At 34.4% G+C, this 22372-nt stretch overlaps 1 protein-coding gene and 1 long non-coding RNA gene across 4 annotated transcripts in view; one reads left to right on the forward strand and one right to left on the reverse strand.

Moving 5' to 3' along the window:
- The window catches only part of GPR158 (G protein-coupled receptor 158), a 410138-nt gene that overhangs the window by 242863 nt on the left and 144903 nt on the right, over positions 1–22372 (reverse strand). The window lies entirely within an intron of this gene.
- The window catches only part of LOC140632862 (uncharacterized), an 83682-nt gene continuing 68592 nt past the window's right edge, over positions 7283–22372 (forward strand). For both annotated transcript variants that reach the window (XR_012030522.1, XR_012030521.1), the window contains exon 1: positions 7283–7561. This is a non-coding gene — a long non-coding RNA (uncharacterized lncRNA). The remainder of the gene's footprint in view (positions 7562–22372) is intronic.

Consider the following 22372-nt stretch of genomic DNA (forward strand, 5'->3'; position numbering starts at 1 on the left):
TGGCTACATTATAGGATTATGAGAAATATGAATTTTTTCCAGACTTAAGGCTTTGGAGTCACAAAGGGTACTCTTTCTGCCTGCACAAGAGATCAAAGTCCTAAAAGACATCTTTAACTTTTGTTCTATGACCAAAGTCAGAAAGCTTGTCAAGAGACTTGCCACACAGTAAGATGGGCAAGAAAAAGGCTTCCATCAGAGAGAGGCTTAGTAGAGTTCCTACTGGTCAGCCAGCAGGAGGGTCCTTTTTGTCTCTGTTTGCAAAATGTTCCCTGACAGGACCTCTGAAGGATAGGTTAGATGGTCTGCTGTGGCAATACAGGACAGATGGAGTCTGTCCTTATTTACCTGGCAAAAACGAACACTGGCTTCCATCTCAAGACAGGGTTAAATACAGCAAATGGCATTCATTTCGAAGAATGCAGCTGCATTACTTGAATATAGTAACAATGAAAAGAATTAGCATTTATAGTCATGATGGTGTAAATGCTTCATGTTTAGACATTTATTTTCTAATATAAGGCATTTGTAATGTTTTAATCTTGAATGGATCAAACCATAAAACAGGTGGAGAATGAGATTCTGCAACCTTTTTAAAAAATCAAGATAATTAGTTCTTAATTTGATCTCCCACCTCAACAAAATAACATGAGAAATACTACCAGTGAATTCTCTGTGTTTTCAAATTTTGTGATCTATTTTAAATTTAATACTGCACAATATGATGGCTGTTTCCAACTGCTTGAACCTTCAAAGCAATGAGTTCTGATGAATGTTTCTTTTGAGAAGAATGCCAAGCGCAGAGCAATAATGGAAATTCAGATACCAATGAAGGCAAATGTGACCCAGTAGCTTCAGATTAGTGTAGGAGGTTATATTCCAGCTTCTGTTACTAGATATGTATAATGATCTTAAGTAAAACACATAATTTAATAGCACTTCCCTCTTCTGTGAAATGAGAATAATATATTTTTTCTATTTCTTAGGAACTTGCTGACAATTTTCAATGATCCTAAGTCCACAGAGCTTATGCAAGATAATTATGTGCTATGAGTAAAAGTTAATTTTTTTAAGATTTTATTTTATTTATTCATGAAAGACACAGAGAGAGAGGCAGAGACATAGGCAGAGGGAGAAGCAGGCTTCCTGCAGGGAGCCCTATCCAGAATTCGGTCCCAGGACCCTCAGGATCATGACCTGAGCTGAAGGCAGATGCTCAACCACTGAGCCACCCAGGTGCCCTTAAAAAATGTTTTTTTAAAAACAGTCCATAAAACACCTGCCTAAGAATTGCCATGGGTGCTTGTCAAGCTTTCTGGGACACATTTAGATCTACTTAATTCAAAATATCTTGGGAATTAAGTCCAGGGATATGAACTATTCAAAATCCCCTTAGATGATCTTCATGCATTCTTTTTTTTTTTTCATTTTATTTATTCATTCATTCATGAGAGACACACAGAGGCAGAGACACAGGCAGAGGGAGAAGCAGGCTCCCTATGGGGAGCCTAATGTGGGGCTCAATTCCAGGTCCTGGGATCATGACCTGAGCCAAAGGGAGAAGCTTAACCACTGAGCCATCCAGGTGCCTCAATCATTATGCATTCTAAGTTTCAGAAACTGCTAAAGAAGATTTTGATAAATCAGGGATGACTTGTAAGATCACCAACTCTAAGATTCTATGATCAAACCCTAACGATAAAATAAGTAAGTTATATGTATAAAATTTGTAGTATCATCTCCGTAAGCAGAATAACTGAATTATGCTAACAGATTTAGGCAATTTAGTATCTTCATAAGAACATATAGATAGTAACAGATGTAGTCAAAACAGGTCTCATATTCAATTTTAAGTGAGTTGAACAAAATTAAATGAATCAGGAATCTTCTCAGGTTTTAGTCATCTGCTTACTCTCCTCCTCCAATGAAGCCAAAATTATATGCAAGAGTCAAAATTTCCTTTATGTCTTAAAATGTCTGAACATTAAATGTTAGAAGTTCTGGATAGGTTGCTTAAAGACACAATGTTCATTTCTAATACCTGAGCAGATTAAAAGGGGGCTAACAAGGCAAAATAAACTCATCCCATGTGACCAAGATCTAAATCTTACTCTCCTATGAAACAGAAATTTGCTAGTTACCTAAACAGTCTCATTTTGCTCAAATCAGAGACTTCCATGGCTGCTTTCCCTGACTTGATGAATAGTCTATGAGAAGCCCATGAAAATGCAATCTGGTCTGTAGATGAAGAAAGCTCAAGACCTACTTACTCTTAGCACTGAGTTTCTGTGAGTGCATTAAAACCAAGTAGGAGCACCTGGGTGGCTCAGTGGTTGAGTGTCTGCCTTTGGCTCAGGTTGTGATCCTGGGGTCTTGGGATTGAGTCCCACATCAGGCTCCGCATGGGGAGCGTGCTTCTTCCTCTGCCTATGATTCTGTCTCTCTCTCTCTCTCTGTCTCTCATGAATAAATAAATAAAATCTTTAAAATAAAAAAAAAGCAAGAAGTGTGAAAAATCATGAGCCCCACAACACATAATATGAATTATTTGGAAAAATTAAAGAACTTAGTCCTCATTCTTTTTTAAAAATATTTAATTTATTTATTCATGAGAGAGAGAGAGAGGCAGAGGGAGACACAGACTCCATGCAGGGAGCCCAACGTGGGACCTGATCCTGGGTCTCCAGGATCAGGCCTTGGGCTGAAGGCACCGCTAAACCACTGAGCCACCCAGGATGCCCAGTCCTCATTCTTACACTACAACTTATATAAAACAAAGCTGTGGGAAACAAGTAACTAATCTCTATCACTATAAAACCATCAGCCAAGAAAGGATAGATTCCAAAGACAGAATAATTGTATGAAACAACAGGAAAATTACATCTTATTCCCTAAGAACATACACTAAAATTTTAATAGTGATTCTCTTAGGATGGTAACATTCAAGTGCTTTTATTTTTTTTTTTTTAAGATTTATTTATTTATTCGGGATAGACAGAGAGAGAGAGAGAGAGAGAGAGAGAGGCAGAGACACAGGAGGAGGGAAAAGCAGGCTCCATGCCGGGAGCCCAACGTGGGACTCGATCCAGGACTCCAGGATCACGCCCTAGGCCAAAGGCAGGAGCTAAACCTCTGAGCCACCCAGGGATCCCCTCAAGTGCTTTTTATTCATTTTTGTTGCGGCAATTTTCTGTGCCTTCCAAAATTTTACAAAAAAACTAAATGACTTTTCTTATTAAAAATAGAGTTGTAAAAAGTGAGAGTTGCAAAGATGGTCAGTTATTTAGAAAAACACATCTCTGGGAGTTATTAAAGAAAGAGTATCAGATCCAAAGAAGGCAAGATACTACACAGGTGAAGAAACAATAAGGAACAGGAGAGAGAAAGATGTAAGGAAGTGGAGGATAATAGCAAGCATGCTGGCCTTTAGGCTTTTAAGTGCTCCCTTTCAGTATTTAAATGGCTAGAGACAAGGTACACACTTCAGATCTTAATAACAAAAGTGAAGAAATAAGAACCTATAAGTAATTTAAAATGCTATTACAGAGAACTAATACCCAAAGAATAAAATAAATTATGGTCAGACGGAAGTGTATCTAGATTTTTGCATGTTTCGGGAAGATATGGAGGTACAGTATATTTGTATCATTAAAGATGATGCTAGAGAAGAAAATCATTCAAAAGCACTAGGTAGCAGGAGCTCTATCAATTAAATCACAGCTGATTATGAAACGAAAAGTAGAGACATTTAAAGGAAGGGGGGGTCAGAAAACAGATCCTACATATGCTTAGATTTTCATTTTTTTGTGTTTACTTTTTTTCAGAAGACATATTAAGGATGGACTGAATTATGGATAAATGCTACAAAAGATTAGCGCAAATCTATAAGGTGTCAGGCCAAAATCTAGAGCAAATGTTACTTGTTAGAAAAATACTAAAAATACTGGTTTTTGAGGGCTTCCTGGGTGGCTCAGTCAGTTAAGCATCTACTTTCAGCTCAGGTCATGATCCCAGGGTCCTAGGATTAAGCCGCAAATCAGGCTCCCCTACTCCCTCCCCAGTAAGCTTGCTTCTCTCTCTTCCTCTGCCTCTTGCCCCACCTGTGTGTACATGCTCTCACTCCCTCACTGAAGTAAATAAATAGATAACTAACTAAATAATCTTTTTTAAAAATACTGATTTATGAAAGGGGGAAAATTACTGGTTTGCTTATATCAAAAAGAACAAAGGAGTTTCCATTGTTAGTAATACGTTGGCTGAGATATTCCAATGGGCACTCCCACCTCAAGTGAATCCTCTAAAGATATACTGATGTTCTTTCATCTTTTTTTGATTCCTTTCTTTTGGATTCATTTTTATGATTTCAGTGTTTCTATATGTTATCTTCATAGTTATTTATCCTCTTACTATTACTTTAGATGTTTCCCTAGAGATTACAATACCCATTCTTGACTTATCAAAATCTAATATAAAATTTCTTCCCAGATAATGCATGAACATTAAAATAGGCAAGTAACTTCTCTTTCAATTTATATTCTAGCATATTTCTACAGAACATTATTACTGTTGGTTAGTACAGTCAATATTCATTTATATCTCCATGCTCAATCTTTCTCTGCTTCAATCTTTCCTATTATGTTCAGACTTCCATTTGGGATCATTTTCCTTCTGCCTGAAGATTACTTGTTAATATTTTCTTTGGTGCTGTTCTGATGATTAATTTAGTGATTGCTGGTCTGAGAATGTGTTTATTTCACTTCACTTATGAAAGATGTAACATTCTAAATCAGCACTTACTTTCTTCCAGCATTCTGAAGATGTCATTACATTGACTCTTGGCTTCCACCTTATATGATAAGAAGCCTATTGTTAGTCTTCCAGTAGCTACTTTGATAATTTATCTGGTTACTTATCTGGATGTTTTTAAGACTTTGTCTTTGCATTTGGTCTCCCCCATTACACTAGTTATAGTTCTATCTTACTTAAGGTTGACTTCCACAATCTATGGCTTGATGTTTCTCATCAGTATTCTCACAGTCACTATTCTTCAAAGATTGTTTTGGTTCATTGTTTCTTTCTTCTTCCTTTAGGACTTCAATTTTACCTGTGTTGTACATTTTAATTATACTCTCTGTTTCTTAACTTCTTTTCTACATAGTTCATCTTCTGTCTCTCTACTTTATAAATGGATCTATATAAATCCACCTGATTTGCAAAACACAGGGATCAACTGAATATACATATAGATACAAGGTACTTTTATCCCAACTTACACCTACATAATAATCAATTCCAGATGGATGAAAGAATAAATAAATCTTCTAAGGACAACAGAGAAGAATGTCTTCATAACCTTAGATCTTAGGCAAAGATTTCTTCGTCACAACACAAAAACAGTAACTACAAAGAAAAAGTGATACACTGTACTTTATTAAAACTAAAACCTTATTCTCTCCACAAAGATATCATTAACAGAGTGAAAGGACAAGGTATACAGGCAAAAAAAATATTTTAATACTTGAATTTGACAAAGAACATGTATCCAGAATATAAAACTAATTTCTGTAAGTCAATAATAATAAAAAAAACACATTTTGGAAAAAATATTAAAAGACTTAAAGATGAACTTCAAAAAAGAGGATATCCAAATGTTCAGTGAACATATAAAAAGGCACTCAACTTCATTAGTTATCAGAGAACTGATAATTAAAATGAAAATTAAGTGGCACCCAGGTGGCTCAGTTGATTAAGTATTTGACTCTTGATTTTTGGCTCAGGTCATGATCTCAGGGTTGTGAGATAGAGTCCCAGGTCAGGCTCCATACAGGAGGTGGAGCCTGCTTAAGATTCTGTCCCTCTCTCTCTCTGCCCCTCCCCACTTCTCTAAAAAATAAAAATGAATATGAAAAAATAATTAAAAACATGAAAATTAATACTACAAGAGACACACTACATAATATCAGGTAGCCTAAAATTAAAATTGATATCATACGTTGGCAAGCATGTAAGGCAAATTTTATATTCATATATGGCTGGTAGAAGGGTACACTGATCAAATCACTTTAGAAAACTCTTTGACAATATCTACTACAGAGGGATATTTACTTAACCTTAGGACCCAGCAATTCCACATCTAATTATATACTCAATAGAAATGTATGAATATATATACACTGAGAGATGTATATGAGAACGTTCATAGCTACATTATTCATAGTAGCCAAAAATCCAATGTCCTTCATATTAGAATGGATAGATTATGGTATATTCATCCAATAGAGCACTAAATAAAATTAAAATAAACATATGCTATTGCTATGTTTGCAATAGCAATGCTATGCATAACATGGATCCATGTAACATTCTAAACTGTTACACAAAAGAAGTCAGACACAAAAGCATGCAAAGTACATGACTCAAATATATAACATTCAAAAACAGGAAAATGTACCTATGGTGTTATAAAAGTGGTTACTCTTGCAATGAGGGCATGGTGTTGACTGGAAGATTCTGGGAAGCTAGTAATGTTCTCTATATCTTGATCTAGGTGGTAATTTACATGAGTATTCATTTTATAAAAACTGCTAAAAACTTTTAAAAACATTTTTAGTGTCAAATATGATTTGTGCAGTTTATTGTATATATGGTATATTTATAGTAAAAGAATTTTGAAAGTTAATAAATTTTAAAAGTTAAAAATTTTAATACATTTTAATTTAACAAATATTGTCAAGTATTGCCAATATATAATTTTGGGAAATTGTCCTACTTCTATTTGAGAAAGACATCAAAGCCTGCTATATTTTCAGAAAATATTCTATATAAGAATTTATGCAGCCATGGAATCCTCATAGTTATAAATTACTTATATTTTCCATGTACACAAGTTTTAACATGCTATTATATGAAAAAAGATACAATAAGTAACATTTTTAGGATGCTTTTAGCTAATATTTAGAATGCTTTTATTATTCAGGATGTTTTTAGCTATATCAGAAAATTCTAACTCAAATAAATGACCCCACTAAGGAATTTATTACAAAAGAAGCCAAGAGGTTGGCAATTCCAATGTTGGTTAATTCAATGCCTTAACATGTCTTCAAAGACCCAAGTTTGCTGCATCTTATTGCTTTGCCATCTTCATGTATCGATTTTGTCTTGAAGCTTAGGACTTCATAATTACAAGATGGCTACAACAGTTCCAAACATCATAGTGTTCAGAAGCAAAAAGAAGACCTTTTCTGTTTTAGAACAAGTAAAACATTTTTCAGAATCCCATCAGCAGACTTTCCTTTGTGTCTCATTAGCTACTGCTTTAGTATGTGCCTTTACTTAAACCAATTACTGGCAAGAGGAATAGATCAGTGCACCAAATTTAGTAAGATTTACCCTTGGTCTCTAAGGGTAAGCAGATACCTGAATAGAATCAGAATTCTGTTAAAAAGGAAGAGAAAGAGAGGTAGGGGGTGGTGGTTGCTGAGGCAACAAGAAGTATCTACTGTAACAGCTGACTGAATCACAATAAAGGACACAACATAAATGGATTTTTTATGCACAACAGGTATCATTCAAAATATCTGCAATGCTGTTAGATTTTAAATACTTTCTAGTTCTATTCTCTATGTACTTTTTATCTTGAAAAATCATAATGAATTCAAATGTCAAAGTTCAAGTAAATAGATTAGCTATCCACTTTTTTGTCTTGTATAGAATAAACAAGCTAAATACAAGGATTATTTTTTTTATTTTTGCCTGTTCAATTACTTGAGTAAACATATATATAGCTACATGACCCAAATCCTTTGCAATAACAGTTATGACAATTACCCATGTTCACATTTAATAATAATAGTCCCGACAGCTAATTTTTATCAGATGTTTACTGTGTGCAGGTACTAAGTTCACCACTTAAAATGTAAGGAACTCTTATTGAATCGTTATAGCAAATATTTAAGGTACCACTGTTATCCCCCCTTTTTGTCAACAATGGAACAGAATCACAGAAAATTCTTTTTTTTTTTAGAAAATTCTTTAAATTTCCCAACATCACACAACTACTAAATGGTGGAATCATTTAGCCATACTGATGACTGGCAATTTTAAAAGATTATTAAGAATTATAAAAAATTATAAAAAATTAATTCCTGATACATACCAAGTTTCATTTTAACAGTATAATGACTTTGTCTCAGAGAAGCTAAACATTACACAACCAAGGTACTAGGTTGTCAATAAACTAAACAAAATGGTAACAATTGTTCTAGAAGCTTCAAGAAAATAACAGTAGACCTTATTAGAATAGCCTTCATTCAGACTCTGCAACTCCCTGGACAGTGTGGGGAAGTAATTATCTAGAGAGAAGGGCTTAGTTACTGGACAAAACACCAACAATGTTAAACTCCCGTGTTTAAAAAAATTCCATAGGACCTTAACAGGTGGAAGTTTTTACATTGGAAGATTTTTTTCTATAACAGTGGAAGATTTTATTGTAATAGATAATCTAGGAAATATTCCAGTTACCGTGTTAAGATATTTTAGGTCAGATTCATGAGTAACATTAAAAAGTCAACAGTTATTTATAAAAACAATATTCCATCATTTATAACATCCACAAGAGGGACTGTTATTATATTGCCTTGTAACCCCAGCAATTTCTATTCCTATGCAAAAAGCTATTAGTGAGTAATGAAATATTAATAGCAAAATGTAGTTGTATCTTTGGCATTGAACCAAATTTTAGCCATTAGTAAATCATATATTTATGCCAAAGATATCCAAGTAGAGCACTAATTTGCTTTCTCTCTGTTCAATACTAACTTAAAAGTTTGTGTTGGATTATTCTAGAAACATAACATTGCAAAAAATCCGTAGACTGCACTTATAGTCTGAATAAGTGAATTATTTGTAACAGTTGAGGTCTTCCAGTATCCTAGAGGTTTGTGCAATATTCTAAAAATAATGTGGAGAAAAATGATTTAAAAATAAAAGATTTCATATAACTTTTCTAACTAGCCAGCTGTTCACCATCAGATAGATCCTTTTTGTTCTGACTTCTCCTAAACCTCACATTGATTCTTGCCCATTCCCTGACTTGCACATCAGTAATGAAGGTACATTTGATTTTGGCTTTTTAAAAAATTTGAAAAAAAAAACTTAGGATGGAAAAATCAGATATATAAAAACAGTTGATCAAGAATCTCATTTTACATATATTTGTCTTGTACTGCCCTTCTCACATCTAGTATCCATTTTATTCTCACAAGAACTTTATGTAGTAGTAAAGGAGGTGATATTTATGCCACTTTATTAGGAGAACTGGGTCACACAGAAGTTGAATATCTAAGATGATCCAGCTATTCAGAAACAAATATGCCTGATACCTAGGTCTAACCTAAGGTTCAAGTCCTTCCTATTCAGACCTCGTTTCCTTCAGATACATTTTTTGCATAGTATGAAAGAAATTGAACTGCTTATTTAAAACTGAAATGGACCTGGCACCACAGCTCTGGACTTCTCACAACTTTTGACGTCAATTCTGTTGTCATACGCATCAAAGCTTCACAATGACAGAAGACTGAGCAAAGTAGGGAAGAATATGTTTCCAGTAAGAAAAAATTGATAATTATAGATTTTGAGTAAATGGCAATAATAGAATAAGCTGACAATGAGTTCTATTTCAGACTCTTATTTTAATATTTCTTTCAAATTCTTCTCATAATACACTTTCTAATTAAATTCACAAATATATTTTGCTAGCCACAAAATGATTAGTTTAATACCTAAACATTTATCATTATGATGATTAGCCAAAACTTGAAATAAATCTACTTCTAGCTGTCATTTTATACAAGTAGCCTATTTTGGCTTTCAATAATTCCATTTTAACTTTTTATAGATAAAACACTCCCTTTTGATTTCTAGTAGGAAACCACTCTCCTTAAAATGTTTTTATAAATGGAGCTAATGCATTTCCTCCACAGGAACCATATTATGTTTGAACTACAATGTATAGGTTTAAAAAAAAAAAAAAAAAGCAACACTTGAGAAACCCTGCCAAGAGTAGAGGGAGAAGGCTGTGTCTGGGCTGTCTGTACTTGGCCCAGGACACTTGAAATTAAACCCAAATGACATCAAATAAGAAGCATTCCCAATCATTTTCTTTCTGTTAAAGCTCCAGGAAATCACCCCACAATTAGAGAGTGGTACTATCTTCTCTTACTAAAAACGAACAGCCATTATGTACTTTGAGAGTACAATGTTTTGATGTATAACTTCTGCTTATATGCTTAGTTAACATGTCTCTGGCCAATTCTCATTTTGGAGGGAATTTAGAAAGTGATAAATAATTATTCCTTTTTATTAAGTAAAAATCAATTTACAGTCATTTATTCTCCTTCTTTGTTATATCATTCCCAATCACCTAGTTATAGAGGGACAGGTACCTCACTACAGCACTCACATCCTACACATCGGGGATTAAGCTCTAAAATGACCTGCAGTCAGTCAAATGTTACATAATAAAATTAAGAAACTATGCCTTAAAACACAGTATATCAATATGTATATACACCTATATACAGTAATTCTTTTACATATGAAACTTGAGAACCACTGGGATACCTAAAAAAGAACCAAGAGAAAGGTTCTTTGCAGAAGTGTGTCCATTCAAACCACTCTGCATTTAAGACAATTACTGACTCCCTAGCTAATATGCAATGGGTAGAAAATTCTAATGTGTTCCTGCTTACCCACAGTTTCTACTCCATTTTCTTTAGACATTGAATATCTCTTTTGTTGTTACAAGGATCAGAGAAAATGGAAAAGTCACATGGGGAAGAGTTATGTTCTAACTGTGGGACCCAGGAAATTGAACAAAATCCCCTACCCCTGGACAAGCAGAGCAGGACTGACTCTATTTTGGGCTGCACCCTCCTTGTGCTGACCTGCTTATTGCTTAGGGCACTGCCCGCCCTAGTCAATGACCAGGGCACACCCTAACCGGAAATCCCGCTCAGTGGACCAGCTTGTCTGTGCAACTTTCTGCGATCCCATTGGCCACGGGCCCCTATAAAGTTGCTAAGCCTCTTAGTCTCGGGGTCCAAGTCCCTGCTCCCCCGCGGCGGGTATACTTGGTCCCAGGCTCGAGCTTGTAAATAAGCCCTCGTGTGATTGCATCGGTGTCGGCTCCTTGGCGGTTTCTCGGATTCGCGATCTTGGGCACAACAGTAACACTAACTTTAAATTAAAAAATACAACCAACTGAACATCAATACTCCTTGAATGCCATTCATCAAGAAGGTCCTAGGACCCTACAGACCCTAAGAAAGTGAAGTTACCTTCTGCCAGGTTTCTCTAAACTTGCTCTTAAATGCCCAGTTCATTCTCAAGAGCCCAGTTAATGTCAGGCAAGGATTAATAACTCAGGCATACCGGGGATCCCTGGGTGGCGCAGTGGTTTGGCGCCTGCCTTTGGCCCAGGGCGCGATCCTGGAGACCCGGGATCGAATCCCACGTTGGGCTCCTGGTGCATGGAGCCTGCTTCTCCCTCTGCCTGTGTCTCTGCCTCTCTCTCTCTCTCTCTCTCTGTGACTATCATAAAAAAAAAAAAAAAGAAAGAAAAGAAAAATAACTCAGGCATACCATCTTTCCCCTGTGGTTCCAAGCCATCTTTAGAAGCTGATGCTGTGGGAACCCTAAAATGTATGAGAACAATTCTTAACATGGAGAGTAGCTACCGTTCCTTAGTGGTAAACAGATGTTATTTCTATGATTAGCAGTGGTTTGTTTTTTTTTTTAAATATATAAGGAGAAATACTAACTAATGAAAATTAACTTTATTTACTTAAAGATTTTTACTAATTGATTATTTGAGAGAGAGAGAGAGAGAGCAAAGGGGGAGGGATAGAGAGAGAATCCCAAGCAGACTGTGCACTGAGCACAGAGCCTGACATAGGGCTCAATCTCATGACCCTGAGATCATGACCTGAGCTAAAATGCAGAGTCTGACACTTAACTGACTGACCCAGGTGCCCCTAGAATTAATTTTAAATTTAAATGTTCTCTTTGAAGCTAAATAGACTTACATAGTTAGAAGAAAGATGTGAAGAGAGGCAACATGGTATGATAGAATAATGAAATGAAAGTAAAAAAATAGAGCCTAGTTTTTCCAGGTCAGAAGCTATAACTTTTAGTAATTTCTGTGTTCCAAGTACCTACCCAAACATAATGCCTAGTTCCTTACAGGTCTTAAATAAATATTTGCTAAACTTAACAGTTGAGTTTTAGGTCTATAAAACAGACCCTGGACAAGGGATGTCTAAGTAAATTCCAGCTATAACATTCCTGCCAGGTCTCATACCAAGGAAACCAACATCATAGAGTACAAATTACAATAAAGTGTTATAGTTCTACTTTAAGAAACACTGTCAATGAATTTCATCAATTTTATCATTTTCTTTTATCTTTACTGAAGTGTGTTTTTGCCAAAATGAATTTCATGACATAATCCAGCCAGTTAACAGTGGCAATGGTTCACAAACCTGTGAGCACATGAGAATCACTGGCAATCTGATTCCCTCTACAGATCTACTAAATTGGAATCTCCAATGATAGGACCCCAGAAATACATTTGCCAAAAGGTTGCCTATGTGATTTCGATAAATACATTCTACACATCTCTTAAGTTTAAAACAACAGAACTATATGTATATACACTTTCTTCTTGGATGCCATATGTTAACAAAGGACTTTTTCCTTTTTTATCTATCCTTTGACTCCATTTTTTGTTTTTATATTGTTTTTTAACCTTTTATTAAAAATACTTCAAACGTACAAAAGCAGGGCAAAAAGAAAATTGCCATGAACTTCTCAACAATTATAGATTCATTGCTAGTCTTCATCTATACTGCCACTCTCACATGTGATTTTGAATCAAATCCTGCAGAGAACAAAGGATCTTTTTTGAACCATGATAAAATGGGTTCTTCTCAAAGTAATGTCACACCTCAACTGTAGAACTTGCATGACCAAAGTCTCTACCTTGGAGTGCAGAGTCTAGGATGAAATAGGCCAGATACACTGATGAAAGCTACAGGCAGTGATGGCAATTACTCTTCAAAGCCATTGCTTTCAGCCTTTCTTACAGCTTATTTTATTCCCTACACATTTTAATGTGCTACCACATCTCATGAAGTCATGTTCAAGTCAGTCTGTTTTTCTGCTATGGGTTCATCAATAGAATTCTCTTGTTCATCTTTACTTCTAATAATAATAAAGCTTAGATAGATCTGAATCAGTAGATCACACCAAAACAAACCTAATTGGTAGAAAAGTGTGACATTTGTCTAACTTGAGTGCTACAATTAAGTCAACAAAGAAAAAAATACTGGAAGTATGACTAAGTGTGTCATACCACATTCTAAGAAAAGATGGGCCTGTCTTTTCTTCTCCTTTCTTTTCTTTTCTTTTCTTTTCCTTCCTTCCTTCCTCCCTCCCTCCCTCCCTCATTCTTCTCTTTTTTCATTTTTTCTTTTCTTTTCTTCCCTTCCCTTTCCTTTCATAGATCTGAAAGCAGTATTAACCCAGTAGAAAGAAGGTACCATTAAAAAAATAAACATAGACATTTACTGTTACAGTACTATTTATTGTAATTTGAGTATTCAGTACGGGGCCAAATGTGGTATGTTACAGTATATTGTCCTTTCAATAGGGAGTATTCCAGTCTATTGTACTTGATTCTCTTTGGTAGTTAAAAGAATGGTATCTTTCCAAAAGCTAAGGTCTTAACCATTCATATGTTAATTAGTCAAAGTGCAACAACTTATCCTTGAGTCAACCTAGTTTCATCTATGTAGGAAAGGTTTTCTTAATGAAGTATATCAGAAAATAAAATTCAACCCCAACAAAGACCATAAATGGTTCCTAAATATTCCCAGGTTCTAATTTCTAAATATCATTCATATCAAAGATACAATAGGATGAATCTCAGGAGACTAAAAATCCTATATGGTATCCCTAGGGTAGCCTGGTATTCCTCAATTTTGGTCTATCTGTATTGTACAGCTACTCATTAAACGATCCAAGGATCGGAAAGGAACACTGAAATACCTCACTAAACTGGAGTTCCCTCCTGCTAAATTTCAGTGTATGTGACTTTGCTTCTGTGCTTTTTTCAGCAATATAAAAATTCTGTTTCAATAAATGTGAGCCATTACTGTAGGGAACAATTATAAAAAGTAGGGGAAGTATGTGGAATAGAAAAGTAAAAGGTACCTTAGCTAGAAGAAAAATGTTTTAAAAAGCTAAAAGGAATAAACACAGATGTTATATAATCTTATATCTGTTTGAAAATGGGGCTGAGTAATATATGTAAAAGGTAACAGACTATCCTCTGAGGCTGCATTTTGGGAGAGACACAGTGGGGATCCAAGAGCTAGATTAACAAACCAAAACATAAAATCTGAAAACTAATGAATATTTTGGACAGCAGGCTAGGTAATGGAAATAAAACACATCTTAGTATGCACTAAGTTTTGCAACAAAGCAAAACAAATTTATAAGCTTTCAACAAAACCTCCAGGTACATTGATCCTAGAACATTTCCAGTGAGCTAGAAAAGGTAAATAGAAAGCAATCACACGTGGAATTATTATTAAAGTAAGATGTAGAAAATGTCATTCACATTTTTTCCTTAATATGCTATACTAATTATTTCATTTCTGTGGACAAAAAGAAAAATTTATAATAACTTTTATTGGTTTATTGGACACATTGGCTTCTAACTTGACACTATTTTATGAATGTGTTCTTCAAGGTTTCCAAGGACTAAAGAAATGTTCCAACAAAATAAACTCATAAGGAACCAAATATTTACATTGTGGAATATATATTTAATAAGGTACTATTCTTGACATTTATAAACAATTTCCAACTGACATAAATAAAGTCATCAACAGGCTTCAGTCTTCCTGAATCTGACACATCCTCTTCAATCATAGTTCCAAACATGGGTTCCAGGAACAAAAATTGTGAGAATTCCTCAGTATCTAACACCACGTACTGCCTGCATATATTTTTATTTCTTTTATATCAAGACAGAAATCAGTGCTTTCTTATTCTGGAACATTTCAAGTGAATTAACTCTCAGACCAGTGGACTAGCCAAATCGTAGGAACAAATTGTATATATATTTTGGTATTATGTATGGGACACACTGTTGACAACTTCCACTTTTTAGATCTTTGTCTTCAGTTTCAGAAAATGGCTTATCTAGCAACCAAACTATGTTACAGTAGAGCAGCACATTCAACATGAAAGCCCACTAATAGAGTTACTGTAATAATATATACAAACTTCCCAAAAATGGAAATTTTAAAAAGGTTCTAAAAAATAAATAAATAAAATAAAAAAAATAAAAAGGTTCTGATCATTCTACCAAATAAAGTAATGATAAAAAGACTTGGTATTTCTTGCCAAACCATTCTGAATTCCAATCTCTTTTCTTCATTGTTTTCTTCTGTTCTCCTCTAACCTTTTTGTAATTTTGTCAACTTTTCAGTTTTGAGTTAAGCTCAATAGTTAAAAATGAAGTACACAGGCAATTAACTCCTCCATCAATAGTAACAGTTACAAAAGCCATTGTGGCAATTTACATTTTGTTAGTGCTTCATTGCTCCTGCCTTCCATCTCTAAGAATCATAAATCCCCAAACTCCTTCAGAATACAAGTCTAGCACAGATGGAAGAAGTTTTATTTCACTTGGGAACTGAGAAGGTGAAGTCATTCCAAAGTGGAAGAGAACATAACCAGTCCACTGTGCACCATTTAATTCAATGATTCCCTTGTGAGGTGCTTCATTTTCTGGTGCACCGCTGACAGCAGAAATGCTGCTTAGCACAGCAATATATTAGCCATTTGTGAGGCATTAGGTTAGCAAATACCTAAGGCCATGGAAAAACGGAAGAAGTCGATGGAATCAGGTTGTCTGAATGACCGAATCAAGGCTTCAGAATACTCCTTTTTAAAATGTGCCCAGGTGTATAAGGTAGAAAGGCATTTCAGGTACTGAGGGAGGTATTGCTTCATTCCACTCTTTTGACTGAATAAAACAAAAGTTAAATGCCAATCACAGTTTTTATACTTTCATTCTTTCCCTTTCTCTCCATCTCTTCCCTTTTTGCCTTTTTCTATGCTGTGTAGACTTATCTCCAGAAATTGTAAACAAGTGTGAAAGCAAGTGTATAAAACTTAACCTCACCCTCAGCCCTATACTTTTTATCTCCTGCTTTACTTTCTTTATTGTGTTATTGTGCTTATGATCATCTGACATATTTTATTTATATTATTACCTATGCATAGTAGGCATTTAATAGAAAACAGATCTGTGGATAAACAAACATGTTTGCTCAAAGTGATGCCGTAGTGTAGGAGGAAATTTAAGATTTTAAGTGTGTAAAAATAATAAAGAGTGGGAAGCTATGGCCACAATTAGCCACAGGGAAGACTGCGAAAACTATTTAAAATTTACCTACAGTGCTCTTCCAGTCTCCTTTTTATAGCTTACCACACCCTCTTCAGCTCCACCTCTTCCCTACCTACGCATCCCTGGCAGCCAGGATCTTCATGATGTGGATGATAACGGTGATGATAACGGTGATGTACTAAGTGCTCAATCTGTCTCAGGCACTGTACAAAAATTTTGTACATTTTATCTAATTACCACAACAATCCTGTATGGTCAGAATTTTATATAGAAATAAGAAAAGATTAAGTGATATTTTGGTGAGGATCAAATCATTTAATATATATTAAGTGATTAGAATAGTACCTAGCTGTGTTACCCACGTATCTGCTTCGAAAACTACTGTTATTATCATTCTTGATTCATCTCCATTTTGGCAATGAAGAAATTGAGACTCAGAGTGGTAACTGAGCTGACCAACAATACAGAATATGGAATTGAAAGAATCTGGATGTAACCCAAATCAATGTGGTTCCCAGTCTGTGTTTTTTCCACCATGTGACACTGATACCCTTTGGCTGATCAAACTTTGGACTCAGTGTTACTGTAGAGTCTGTCCTCCCACTAAAATAAGCCATGGCCTGAGATTTTGAGAGTAGAGCTACTGCCAACTTTTAGGGTAGTACTCCAGGACTATTTTCTGATACAAAATAATATTCTGAGCTAATATTTTACATATAAAATTGATTCATTTATATTCTCTAATGATGCACTTTGTGTTCACCTAGCCCTTCCCAAAATATTTTCCATAAAACAATACTTCCATTAGGTGCTCTTCAAAGAGTTTCCTGGAAAACGAAGTATGACAATAAATGAATTGTATATTTCTCTTATAGAATCAGAAAGCATTTTGGCATTTTAAAGTTTTGAAAAGTTGGGTAAAGCAATCAGTTTTACCCAGAGTTTTCTTATGTATTTCACAAGATCCTTAAAAAAAACCACTACTTTATAAAGGACACTTTAAGAAATCTTAACCTGATGTAATAGATATAATATAAGTAATTTCTTTTTTTTTTTTTTTTTAATTTTTATTTATTTATGATAGTCACAGAGAGAGAGAGAGGCAGAGACACAGGCAGAGGGAGAAGCAGGCTCCATGCACTGGGAGCCCGATGTGGGATTCGATCCCGGGTCTCCAGGATCGCGCCCTAGGCCGAAGGCAGGCGCCAAACCGCTGCGCCACCTAGGGATCCCTAATATAAGTAATTTCAAACCACAAGGAAGACATTTTATTGTTAAGGAGTTTTCCTTAGAGTGACAATCATACCAGACTCCAGTAGTTCTATACATGAACCCTTAAGAGATAGTACAATCTATTGTCATGGAGCTGGAGAATACTTTAACCCTCTCATTTATAAACAAGAAATACAGGACCAGAACTGTTAAGGTATTTGGGCATAATTTTAACTACTTTAAGTTATAAAATACTTTTAGGAATTGGATTGGAAATAAGGAAGCCAATATTTTACTGTAACAATTATTTAAAGCAGAGAAAATCAATTAAACTCCCTATCCTTCCATTTTCTTTCACCATAAAAAAGTTTTCACTCTCTTTTCATACCAGAGAGGCTATTATCATAAATAGCCCAGATAGTTCAAGGCTACTTAAAGCTTTTAAGAAAAAATTCATTACATTCCTTAGAATAATGTTAAAATTAGCCAATAACACAACTCAGAGTAGATTACAACTCTGACACATTTTGAAACTTATTTTTATTTGAAAACTGGAAATTTTGAGTTAGCCATTCCATAAACTTAAAGAAAAACTGCAAGTACAATATAAGACAGTTTTTTATCATGAGCCATTAAGAAAAGATTGCCAATGGGATACTCTCATGATACCTGAATATTTTAGTGTGTATCGCCTACAAAGATGAACATTCTCCCACATAATTTCAACACAACCATCAAAATCAGAAACTTAATATTGTTACCATCTAATGCAGAGACCCTGTTAGTTTCATTTGTCCTGATAATATTCACTATAAGCAAAAAGAAAAAAAAAAAGACTTTAGAATCATATATTATCATGTCTTATAATTCCACTTCATTCTGTAAGTTTCTCAGTATTTCTTCAACTCTTATAAGACTTGATCATTTCTGAAGAGGACAGGTTATTTTATGGAATGTTAATTCAGTTTGCAATTTATTTGATGTTTTCCCATTAAGAGATTAAGTTTATGCATATTTGACAGGAATATCACAGAAGCGATACTGTGTTCTTTTTGTATCCCAACTGGTGGCACACAGGTTCAAACTGTCCCATTATTATGAATATTTAATTATGGTGGCATTCTCCAGACTTTTCCACTATAAAATAGCTTTTCCTCCTTTGCAATTAATAAACATTTTATGGAAAAGTATTGTAGAATTTTATTAGTATACCATTCCTCATCAAACCTTTATGTATTATGTATGTATGTATGTATTACTCATTTAACTCCTGGTTTACTGTATTATTCAATTGGTTAAAATCCATAATTATCATTATATAATCCAACAGAAATGTGAACCAGATTTGGAGAGTGACAGGCTGAATTCTATAAATTTTGGACACACCTCCTCATTCTCTGAGAACCTCCTTACTGATACAAGATATTCCAGGCTCATCTTTATACTCGAGTTTCTCCATCCCAGAATCAGCCATTTCACTAAGAAGTCCCAGTTCCTTTTAGTAGAAAATGATGTATGTTATGTATCGGTTGCTACTGGTATGTTGTTATTCCCAGACTCTCTTGGTGAATAGAACTAGGGGATATAAGTATTCATGACACACATAAACACAAACACTCAAAAACACAGACATATGGACATTTATATTTATCTCTAAAACCATGAATTCATTAATAGATTCATGAATTTCTGATATTTGTAATTCTAATCCAACATCACCCATATATTCTGGTTGTCTTTCTTTCCAAATTTGTGTGTCTTTCTCAGACAGTGAGAAACCTAGTACTGTTATCCTTAACTAACTTGCTTGATCAATCCTCCTCTATATAAACTATCTCCTGTCTTTGCTGCCACTTTTTCCCATGCAAATGTCCTCCTCTCCCCCATATGAGTTAGACTAATATCAGATAGAGTAGTTTTGTTTAAAAAAAGTCATTTCATAATGATAAAGGAGTCAATTCATCAGGAGGATATCAATTTCCTAAATATCCTAACCTAATAATACTTTTTTAAAAGATAGATTTATTTATTTATTTATTTACTTATTTACTTATTTATTTATTTATTTATGATAGACATAGAGAGAGAAAGAGAGAGAGAGGCAGAGACGCAGGAGGAGGGAGAAGCAGGCTCCATGCCGGGAGCCCGAAGCGGGACTCCATCCCGCGACTCCAGGATCGCGCCCTGGGCCAAAGGCCGGCGCCAAACCGCTGATCCACCCAGAGTTCCCCCCTAATAATACTTTAAAGTAAATGAAGCATATATGTCAATTATATTTCAATTAAAAGAATAAATGAAGCAGAAGTTGATAAAACTGCAAAGAAAAGAGATAAATCCACAATCACAGTTGCTTATTTCTGTACCTCTCGCAACAACTGATAGAACAAATAGACAGGAGATCATCAAGAATGTAAAAGATTTGAATACTATCAACTAAACTGACCCAACTGACACTTAAGTACACTCTACCCAGTAATAATACACATTCTCTATGAGGGAATACAGAACATTTCCTAAGATAAACTATATTGTGGGCCACAAAGTATCTCATTAAATTCAAAAGGATTAAATACAAATACAAAGTGGACAACAATGAACAACAATGGAATTTAGAAATCAATAAAAGAAAGATCTCTGAAAAATCTGCAAATACTTAAAAACTTAACAAAGACAATTCTAAATAACAATCTGTAGGTCAAAAAAAGATGATTAAGAATATTAGAGAACATTATTATCAAACAGAAATGAAAGCCAATGTATCAAAATGTGTGGAGTGTCAATAAAGCAAAACTTTGGAGGAATATATAGCACCTAACATCTATATCAGAAAATAAAGGATGTCTGAAACCAGAGAATTCTGCTTCTACCTAAGGAAACTGGAAATAAAGATCAAGTGAAACCCAAAGAAAGCAAGAAAAGAAGATAATAAATATGAGTGGAAAAGTGAAACACAAAATAAAATAGAATAAAATCAATAATACCAAAAGACAGATATTTGAGAAAAATCTATAAAGTCTAAACCTCTAGTCTGAGTGATCAGAAAAAAAAAACACTGATAATGCAAATTACCAATATAAGGAAGGAAATAGAGGATGTCAATACAGATTCTACAGATTTTTGCTTGTATGTTAAGTTTTTATTTTAATTCCAATTTGTTACCATAAAGCGTAATATTAGTTTCAGGTGTATACTGTGGTGATTTAACACTTCCATTCATCACCTGGTGCTCATTACAAGTGCCCTCTTTAATACCCATCACCTATTTAACCCATCCCCTGCCCACTTCCCCTGTAGTAGCCATCCGTTTGTTCTCTATAGTTAAGAGTCTATTTCTTGGTTTGCCTCTTTCTGTCTTACTTTTTCCCTTTGTTCATTTGTTTTGTTTCTTATAAGTAAAATCATAAGGTATTTATTTGTCTTTACCTGACTTATTTCACTTAGCACTATGCTCTCCAGCTCCATACATGTCATTGCAAATGACAAGATTTCATTCTTTTTAGGGCTGAATAATATACCACATTTTCTTTATCCATTCATCAGTCAATGCACACTTGAGCTGCTTCCATATTTTGGCTATCACAAATAGTACTACTATAAATATAGGAGTACATATATCTCTTTGAATTTTTGTATTCTTTGGGTAAACACCCAGGAGTGTGATTGGTAGATCATGAGGTAATTCTATTTTCAACTTTTTGAGGAACCACCACACTGTTTTCCATAGCAGCTGCACCACTTTACATTCTCACCAACAGTGCACGAGTGTTCCTTTTTTTTCCATATCCTTGCCAACACTTATTGTTTCTCATGTTGTTGATTTTAGCCATTCTGGCAGTTGTGACATGATGTCTCATTGTAGTTTTATTTGCATTTCCTATTTTGATTGCACTCCCCTTGCAATAAGACAAGTAAAATAAATAAAAGGCACCCAGATTGAAAGAACAAAATCATGCTTATTCACAAAATGACATGATCATCTATTTAGAAAACCCCATAAATTTAAAATAAGGTAGTAAGAGTAAATCTAGCAAAGTTTTAGGATATAAGATCATTATGCAGAAAATTACAATAAATAACCAAAAATTGAAAGTAAAAATCAGTGTCTTTTAAAATAACATTAAAATGTGAAATACTTAGGAATGAGCTTGATGCAGATATGTAAGGCTTATACACTGAAAACCACAAAGCTTTTCCAAAAGAAATTAAGAAATACCTAAATTAAAGAAAGATATGTATTATGTGCATGAGTCAAGTGACTCAATATTGTTAAGTTGCCAATTCTCCCTAAACTGAGCTAGAGATGTGATGCAATCCTAATCAATATCCAAAGAAATTTTTTTAAAGAAATTGACAAGCTTATTCTGCAATTCATATAAAAATGCAAAGGACCTAGAGTAATAAAAACAAGTTTGAAAAAAATGACTAACATCACCTAATTTCAAAACTTATTACCAAAAATGCTGCAGTCAATAATACAGTATGGTACTGGCCGAAAGATAAATAGATCCAAAAATAGAGCTGAAGAGATAATCCACCCAAGAAGATAAACAGACAGTAAATAAGCACAATGAAAGATTCTCAACATCACTATTAAGAAAGGCAAATTAAAACCACAATAAGACACCACTAAACATCTTTTAGAATGCTTAAAATTTAAAAGATTGACCATACCAAGTGTTA

Source organism: Canis lupus, chromosome 5 (genome assembly GCF_048164855.1).
Source record: "Canis lupus baileyi chromosome 5, mCanLup2.hap1, whole genome shotgun sequence".
NCBI lineage: Eukaryota > Metazoa > Chordata > Mammalia > Carnivora > Canidae > Canis > Canis lupus.